Below are 8,707 nucleotides of genomic sequence, written 5' to 3' on the forward strand. Positions count from 1 at the left end.
CAAATGAACTAAACTTGTGTTCTCTGCAAGAGCAGTATGTGTTCTTAACTCTTTAGCCACTACCCCAGCCCCTGTTTTAACACTAAAAATACATAATGTTTAGTTTGATATTTATGCATTTATGTGTGACAGAGCGTATATATACACATGGATGTGGATGCCCACAAGGACCAGAGAGGGCCTTGGCTATCCGGGAACTGAAATCATGAGCAATTGTGAACCAACCAGGATGGATATTGGAAATTAAACTAAAGTCCTCTGCAAGAACAGCAAGTCTTTCCAGGCCCTGCTGTCGTCTTGTGTGGAGCTCCTGTGCTTTTTTCCATTTGTCACAAGAAATGCATGAGGTTTTGATGTTTTGCACATTCTTGACAATATTTGCTAATTTTTGATTTATTGCACTAATGTCTATCTGTTGCCGTGATAAAACATTGTGACCAAGATAACTTTTAAAGAGTTATTTGGGCTTACAGCTTCAGATAGTTAGAGCCGGCAATGGCAGAGCAAAGGGGAAAGGCATGGTGCCTAGAGCAGGATGCTGACAGTTTACATCTCAAACTGCAAGCACAAAGCAGAGAAAAAGCACCGTAAATGGCTCAAGTCTTTCGAGCTCTCAAAGCCCACCTCCAGAGACATGCTTCCTCCTGCAGGGCCACACTCCCTACACATACCAGAGCAGCTCCATCAACTGGGACCAAAGGTTCAAACATCTAAGCCTAAGGGCGACATCCTCAATAAGAAACCTATATTTTGTTTTTGTTGTTGTTGGTTTGGTTTGTTTGTTGTTTCGTTTTGATATCACCCATCCTAGTGCATGTGAGGCAGTGTCTTGGGTTTTGGGTTTGCATTTTCCTGATGGAGGCTGAGCACCTTTTAATGTAGTTATCAGCCTTCATGAATTCTCTCTGGGGAAAGGATAATTTCCATGCTTTATTCTAAAAATAAATTCAAAACACACAAACAAAAACATGTTTTATCTTTCATTATAGAGTGGAATGTTTTTGTGGGATGGGGTAGGGGTTGACCCTTTGCTTTTAAGAGTTAGAATATTTTCCCGTGAAGATCAGGAATCCAAGAATTTCCACATTAGGCAAGTTCTCCACATTGAACTGGACATTCAGCCCCTGAAGCATTCCTAGTAAAAGACTCTTGTTCTGGACATGAGACTCTTATATTTGATTTGCAAATATTTGATTTCATTCTGAGGTTGTTTTCACTCAAAAAGCAATTCATTACACGGGTTGGGGGTGTACATGTGGAAGTTAGAGGGCAGTTTGCAGGAGTCTGTTCTTTTCTTCCACCGTGTGGGTACCAAGGATTGAACTCAGATCACCAGGCTTGACAGCAAGTGCCTTTACCCACAAAGCTCTCTTACCTACCTCCTGATTTTGCTGGTTTTATAATTTAATTTATTTTAATTTAATTTTGGTTGTTGGTTTGGTTTGGTTTTGAGACTGGGTCTCACTATGCAGCCCTGGCTGTCCTGGAACTCACTCTGTAGATCAGTCTGGCCTAGAACTCACAGAGATCCACCTGCCTCTGCTTCTCAAGTGCTGGGATTAAAGGTAAGTACTACATGTAGCTTTCATTTTTGCTTTCCTAATGACCAGATTGGTGCAATTCTCCAATATCACACCCCGTATAAAATCTTAAAAGATGGGCCCAGGCATTTCCATCCTTCCTGGGAGAAAGTTTACAACCGTATCCCTGAATATTAGGAGACCAGGTACATGGGTGACTCTCACTCATCACGAATATGATTTTGTGGAATCTGCACCATGGGATTCTCCTGCTTGTTATAGACAGACAGACAGACAGACTGACCGACAGACAGATGCATGGGTGGGTGGATAGGTGGATGGACAGACAGACAGACACACTAGACTGGGCTTTCCCAAGGCAGATGTGAAGAAACAATGTATTCCTGCTAGGTAGGACACCAACAGACTGAAGGTCCATTTAATCTAAGTCTGACTTAGTGACCCAGTGAGTTTATTGTGACTTACAGAGATGGGTGAAGAGTCACTTACAAGGAACACAGGTGACCCTAAAGCAGTCACATCACTCAGAAGCCTCATGTTAGAATAGATGATGAGTTCTCCACAGTCCCTCTTCATCCAGTCTTAACACATTACACACTCTAGAACTTTCTAGACTCGAGGCCACATGCAGCACAGGCAATATTATATATAACTGGGAGGAAGGGATAGAAAGAGGTAGCTGGAATCTCAGGGGAGTGTCTAATAACACTTCCAAACCCCATCCTCTATGAGAGATGTCAATAGTCCTAATCTTAGGGTCTCTTGGAGTAGTCACAGAAGACAGTGTTCTAAAGCGCATGCGCGCGCGCGCGCGCACACACACACACACACACACACACACACACACACACACACACACACAGAATAAGTTCCTTTAAACACCATAGATCTCCCATATAGCTTTCTCTGTATGTGGCGTTATGTTTATAGCACCCATGTGGAAGTCAGGACACCTGTGGGTGACAGTCTCCTGTTACAAAATTTTAAAAGTACAAGGTTTGGACCCAGTCCTTCTATTGATGCCATTACAAACTTCTGAGTTGATTAAACATAGGAATTAGGGACCAAATAACAAATTGATGGTTCCTAGTTCATCATTAGAGTGTTTTTAAAATATTCTCGTCAGAAACAGCTGGGAATAGTTAACAGACAATAGTACAGATTACCTTATATAGATAGATGGTTTTCAAAAATGTCAGAAATCCCCAAAAATGGCATTTAAAGTTATTTGTCTTTTGTTGAGACATATCTGCTCCTAACAGTTCCCCTTTGGTGGATTTAACGAAGAATTTGAACATCTCTACCTCCAGGTGAGGTAATACTTTGTGGCTTCCCAGTCAATGGGCAGAAGCTGCCCATTTCACCTACAGACTAATACTGTCCAAAAGGGGACACTTTATGCAGAATAGTCGACTGATAATCTGTGCCGAGCCAGAATTATCAGCCCTTCAAGATTTCTACATTTCAAGAGTCTGTCAGTTGATCCTGGGCCAGAAGGCTGAAGACTTGCACTCACATGTTGCTAATAGAGGACTGTACTAGTGGAGATTTGTCTCTACAACCTCTCAGTTCTGGAAGCCGTGTTAGGCTTCCTATGTGTATAGATATTTGGTCATTCTCAGATTTCTGACAGGGTTGAAAACTAATTATAATCTCATAGCCTATCAGGCTGTTTAACTTTGAAAATGCATATTTAATTAGATAGTTATCAGATAGTATACGAGCTAGCCAGGATATAACATAGATTTTAAGCCTTTCTTAAGCTGGAATGGATAACTAAACGTTCTGTCTAGCTGATAAATGTTGGGCTGGGTGTTAGCTATATTTTATGTTTTTAAATTACAAACATAATAGTTGTGTTCGGCTTATATTTGAGAGAAAGTGTTGTTTTTTTTTTCAATGGTGTGAAAGCCATTTATTAAAAGAAAGAATAAATACAAGAGTTAAAAAGATGGAGTAAAATTAAACTCTGTTCCATGAATTGGGAGCATGGTTTTACAATACTTGTAAATAGTTTGGGACACATGTAACATATTACACTTTTGAGACCATGTGACAGGATACAATGAAAGTAATAGTTCATTTTTTTCGTTGTCCAAGACTGCTTTGTTCTTCTTTTTTCTTTTTTCACCTTTATTAACTTGGGTGTTTCTTATTTACATTTCGATTGTTCTTCCCTTTCCAGGTTTCCAGGCTAACATCCCCCAACACCACCCCTCCCCTTCTCTATGGATGTTCCCCTCCCCATCGTCCCCTCATTACCGCTCTTCCCGCAACAATCATGTCCACTGAGGATTCAGTCTTGGCAGGACTAAGGGATTCCCCTTCAACTGGTGCTCTTACTAGGCTATTCATTGCTACTTATGAGGTTGGAGCCCAGGTTTGGTCGACATATAATCTTTGGGAAGTGGCTTAGGCCCTGGAAGCTCTGGTTGGCTGGCATTGTTGATCATATGGGGTCTGAAAATGCTTCAAGCTCTTTCTGTCCTTTCTCTGATTCCTTCAAGGGGGTCCTGTACTCAGTGAAGTAGTTTGCTCCTGGCATTCCCCTATTTAATTGCCATATTCTGGCTATGTCTCTCAGGAGAGATCCACATCCGGTTCCAATCAGTCTGCACTCCTTTGCTTCATCCATCTTATCTAGTTTGGTGGCTGTATATTTATGGGCCACATGTGAGGCAGGCTCTGAATGGGTGTTCCTTCTGCCTCTGTTCTAAACATTGCATCCCTAATTCCTCCCAAGGGTATTCTTGTTCCCCTTTTAAAGAAGGAGTGAAGCATTTCCATTTTGGTCATCCTTCTTGACTTTCATGTGTTCTGTGGATCTAGGGTAATTCGAGCATTTGGGCTAATATCCACTTACCAATAAGTGCATACCATGTCTGTTTTTCTGTGATTTGGTTACCTCACTCAGGATGATATTTTCCAGTTCCATTCATTTACCTTTGAATTTCCTAAAGTCACTGTTTTTGGTAACTGAGTAATATTTCATTGTGTAGATGTACAACATTTTCTGTTTCCATTCCTCTGTTGAAGGGCATCTGGGTTCTTTCCAGCTTCTGGCTATTATAAATAAGGCTGCTATGAACATAGTGGAGCATGTGTCTTTTTTGTATGTTGGGGAATCTTTTGGGTATATGCCGAAGAGAGGTATAGCTGGCTCCTCAGGTAGTTCAATGTCCAATTTTCTGAGGAACCTGCAGACTGATATCCAGAATTGTTGTACCAGTCTGCAACACCACCAATAATGGAGGAGTGTTCCTCTTTCTCCACATCCTCACCAGGATCTTCTGTTGCCATAGTTTTTGATCTTAGCCATTCTCACTGGTGTGAGGTGAAATCTCAGGGTTGTTTCGATTTGCATTTCCCTAAATGTTGACTAAAGATGTTGAACATTTCTTTAGGTGTTTCTCAGCCATTTGGCATTCCTCAGCTGTGAATTCTTTGTTTAGCTCTGAACCCCATTTTTTTTTTGGTTCTTTTTTTTTTTTCAGAGCTGGGGACCGAACCCAGGGCCTTGCGCTTCCTAGGCAAGCGCTCTACCACTGAGCTAAATCCCCAGCCCTGAACCCCATTTTTAATAGGGTTATTTGTCTCCCTGCAGTCTAACTTCTTGAGTTCTTTGTATATTTTGGATATAAGCCCTCTATCTGTTGTAGGATTGGTAAAGATCTTTGCCCAATCTGTCAGGTGCTATTCTCACAACAGTGTCCTTTGCCTTACAGAAGCTTTGAAGTTTTAAGGGATACCATTTGTCAATTCTTGATTTTAGAGCATAAGCCATTGGTGTTTTTTTTTTTTCTTCAGGAAATTTTCTCCAGTGCCCATGAGTTCAAGCTGTTTCCCCACTTTTTCTTCTATTAGTTTGAGTATATCTGGTTTAATGTAGACATCCTTGATCCACTTGGACTTAAACTTTAGACAGTGTGATAAGCATGGATCAATCTGCATTCTTCCACATGCTGAACTCCAGTTGAACCAGCACCATTTGCTGAAAATGCTTTCTTTTTTCCATTGGATGGTTTTGGCTCCTTTGTCAAAAATCAAGTGACCATAGGTGTGTGGGTTCATTTCTGAGTCTTCAATTCTATTACACTGATCTATCTGTCTGTCTCTGTAGCAATACCATGCAGTTTTTATCACTATTTCTCTGTACTACTGCTTGAGTTCAGGGATAGTGATTCCCTCAGAAGTCTTTTTATTGCTGAGGATAGTTTTTGCTCTCCTGGGTTTTTTGTTATTCCAGATGAATTTGCAAATTGTTCTGCTAACTCTCTGAAGAATTAGATTGGTATTTTGATGGTGAATCCATTGAATCTGTAGATCACTTTTGGTAACATGGCCATTTTTACTACGTTAATCCTGCCAATCCATGAGCATGAAACATCTTTCCATCTTCTGAGGTCTTCTTCAATTTCTTTCTTCAGAGGCTTGAAGTTCTTTTTTTTTTTTTTAATTTTTCTTTTTTTTTTTTTTATTAACTTGAGTATTTCTTATATACATTTCAAGTGTTATTCCCTTTCCCGGTTTCCGGACAAACATCACCCTCCCCCCTCCCCTTCCTTATGGGTGTTCCCCTCCCAAACCTCCCCCCATTGCCACCCTCCCCGCATAGTCTAGTTCACTGGGGGTTCAGTCTTAGCAGGACCCGAAAGTGTTGTTTTAATTAGGAAGGATGAAGTGTAGGTTGATGTCATTACGCAGGTGAATGCAGGTACAGGATAGAACGAGGCCTATCACTGGATGAGAAGGAAGGGTGGGCGGGAGAGAGAGAGAGAGGAGAGGAGACCAGAGTCGGGGAGAGCAACAGGAGGAGCAGCATGGAGGCAGACGTAACCGATGCTCATGGTGTCTTTACATAGACACGGGTAGTTATGAATATTCTTTAGGGATGGATATGTACAGGATTTTGTGTGTCTAGATAAGCAAACTGTATCTAAGTGGGTAGTTTATATCCTTACCAATTGGTTGTAAGTTAATTATGTGGATGTACTGTACATTGAGCTTTTAACATATAAATATGGTTGCTGGGTTACAGTCTGTTGATTATGTCTTTACTGGATTGTTGGGAGTGTGAACAGAGTCTGTGACAGGAAGCCATGCAAGGCTAGAGAATGCTTGGGGCTAGCATGGTGTGGGGCCACGCTAGCATGATGGCGCGGAACTTGATGTGTGTATCAGGTGTGGTAACAACCTGCCTAGGGGACAGTGTATGAAAGCACTAAAAGAGAAACAGCTAGAGGACGCAGATCTATGCAGAGAGGAACTGGTGGGAACCAGGTCCTGGGGCTTTATAATTTTACTGCAACAGTCTCCTTTTCCACCTGCGTGAGATGGGAATCTCACGTCATCTACCACTGTTGTGTTTCATAGAATGGCAGCAGTGGTGTGAGGGAAAGGAGCACCTGGGTGGAAGTTTACTGGGATCTGGACAAGAGGGTAGAGGCAGAGAGAGCGGGATAGAGAAGGACAGAAGGAGAGGAAAGAGGAAGAGAGAAAGAAGGGAAGAGGCAGCTGGGGACACGTAGGGGGAAAGGGGGAGAGTAGGAGATGGAGAAAGAGAGAGAAATAGGGAGAGAGGGAGGAAGGGAGAGAGGGAGGGAGTGAGGAAGAGAGAGAGAGACAGAGACAGAGACAGAGACAGAGACAGAGAGAGACAGAGAGAGGAGGGAGAGGGGAAGCCTGACCCACATGTTCACAGAATTCTCTCTCTGCCCCTCATCTTCCCATAGAAGCACAGAGATTACAGATGTGTGAGCACTGTCAGCTTTTACATGTTCCTAGTGCTGTGAACTCATATTCACAGGCTCGGGATACAGCTTAATGTTCGAGCAACACATGCTTATCCTGTGTGGTACTCTGGGTTCAATGTCACACTAAGAACGTAAGCAGGCAAATAAACAAATAAATAATGTGTTCAAACTACATTTTGAAATCACGGAAGCTTTTTTATTATGCATTTAGGTTGCTTCGTTATTCTAACGTTGTGGTTATGGATTTTTCTCCTGATTTTTTTTAAACTTCCACTTGAAGTTATTAGTTTTAGGTATCCATGGACAGGTTGAGCAACCGAATCCAAAAAATCTGAATTGTGAAATAGTCTACATATAAAACTTTCTGGCCTTTGGTGTTATTGCCGGATATTTGATCACACTGTGAATCCCAAGACTGTTATTTACTGAAGAAACCTGTTTCTAGTTGTGCTGTGGTTCAGCCCTTAGCATATACCTTTAACCCCTCTGGCTGGAATGCGGACACATGCACCCTTAGTACACATCATTAATCCAAAACAACGAAGGTAAAGTTAATTTGTAGAAGGAAGCACCATATTTGAAAGTGATGTCTAACTGAGTGGCAAAGTTACAAATCAGAGAAAGTGTTGGCAGGGGAGGATATGCCCAACACTCATGAGGAGAGAGAGGAAAGGGAAACTATTTAAGAGAGTAGTGCAGAGAGAAAGAGGAAGGAGGCAGTTTTACTGAGAGAGTTTTACAGAGACAGATTGAAGAGAGAACAAGCTAAACATAGGTGAAGACAGAAAGAGCCAGAGAAGGAGAAGGAGTCAGAAAATTAGAACAGATTGCCAAAGTTGGTTTGGAGCCTAGCAGAGCAATTCAGAGAGAATTGGTCAGCTAGGAGAGGACTTTGAGCCAGGACAGTTGACTTGAACCAGCCATCCTGAGCTCAGAAAGAGCTAGAGAGGGTGAGCTTATTCAGCAGTAAGTCTCGGGGGCTGAAAACATTCTAGGCCTAGATTAGATTTAACCAAGTCTAGAAGCTTCCAGGCCTAGGCCTAGGTTATCAGATGAAGGCAGTGAGCCTCTGGAGATGATAATTACTACAGGAGAAAAAGGTTGCTGAGGTACTCTTACACCACAAATGGGGAGTCAGATGTGGAACTTTGGTGTGTGATTGCAATGGGCATCGCAAAATGCAGGATGTCATTCTAGAGAGTTCCTGTGGCTTGAGCTGCTGCTGGAGTCAGGAGGTCCAGGCTGTTGTGGTGGACTTGATGCAAGCTCATTGAGCACCATGAACACGTGGAGCAAGTGGTTTGCCAGTGGATGTGGAAGAGCCCCAGAGTTCCACATCTGACCTCACAGGATGAGGCACAGTCAAGACGCAGAGGCACTGAACATACTGTGTGAAAGAACTCTCAGACTGTT

This window comes from Rattus norvegicus, chromosome 17 (genome assembly GCF_021556685.1).
Source record: "Rattus norvegicus strain SHRSP/BbbUtx chromosome 17, alternate assembly SHRSP_T2T, whole genome shotgun sequence".
NCBI lineage: Eukaryota > Metazoa > Chordata > Mammalia > Rodentia > Muridae > Rattus > Rattus norvegicus.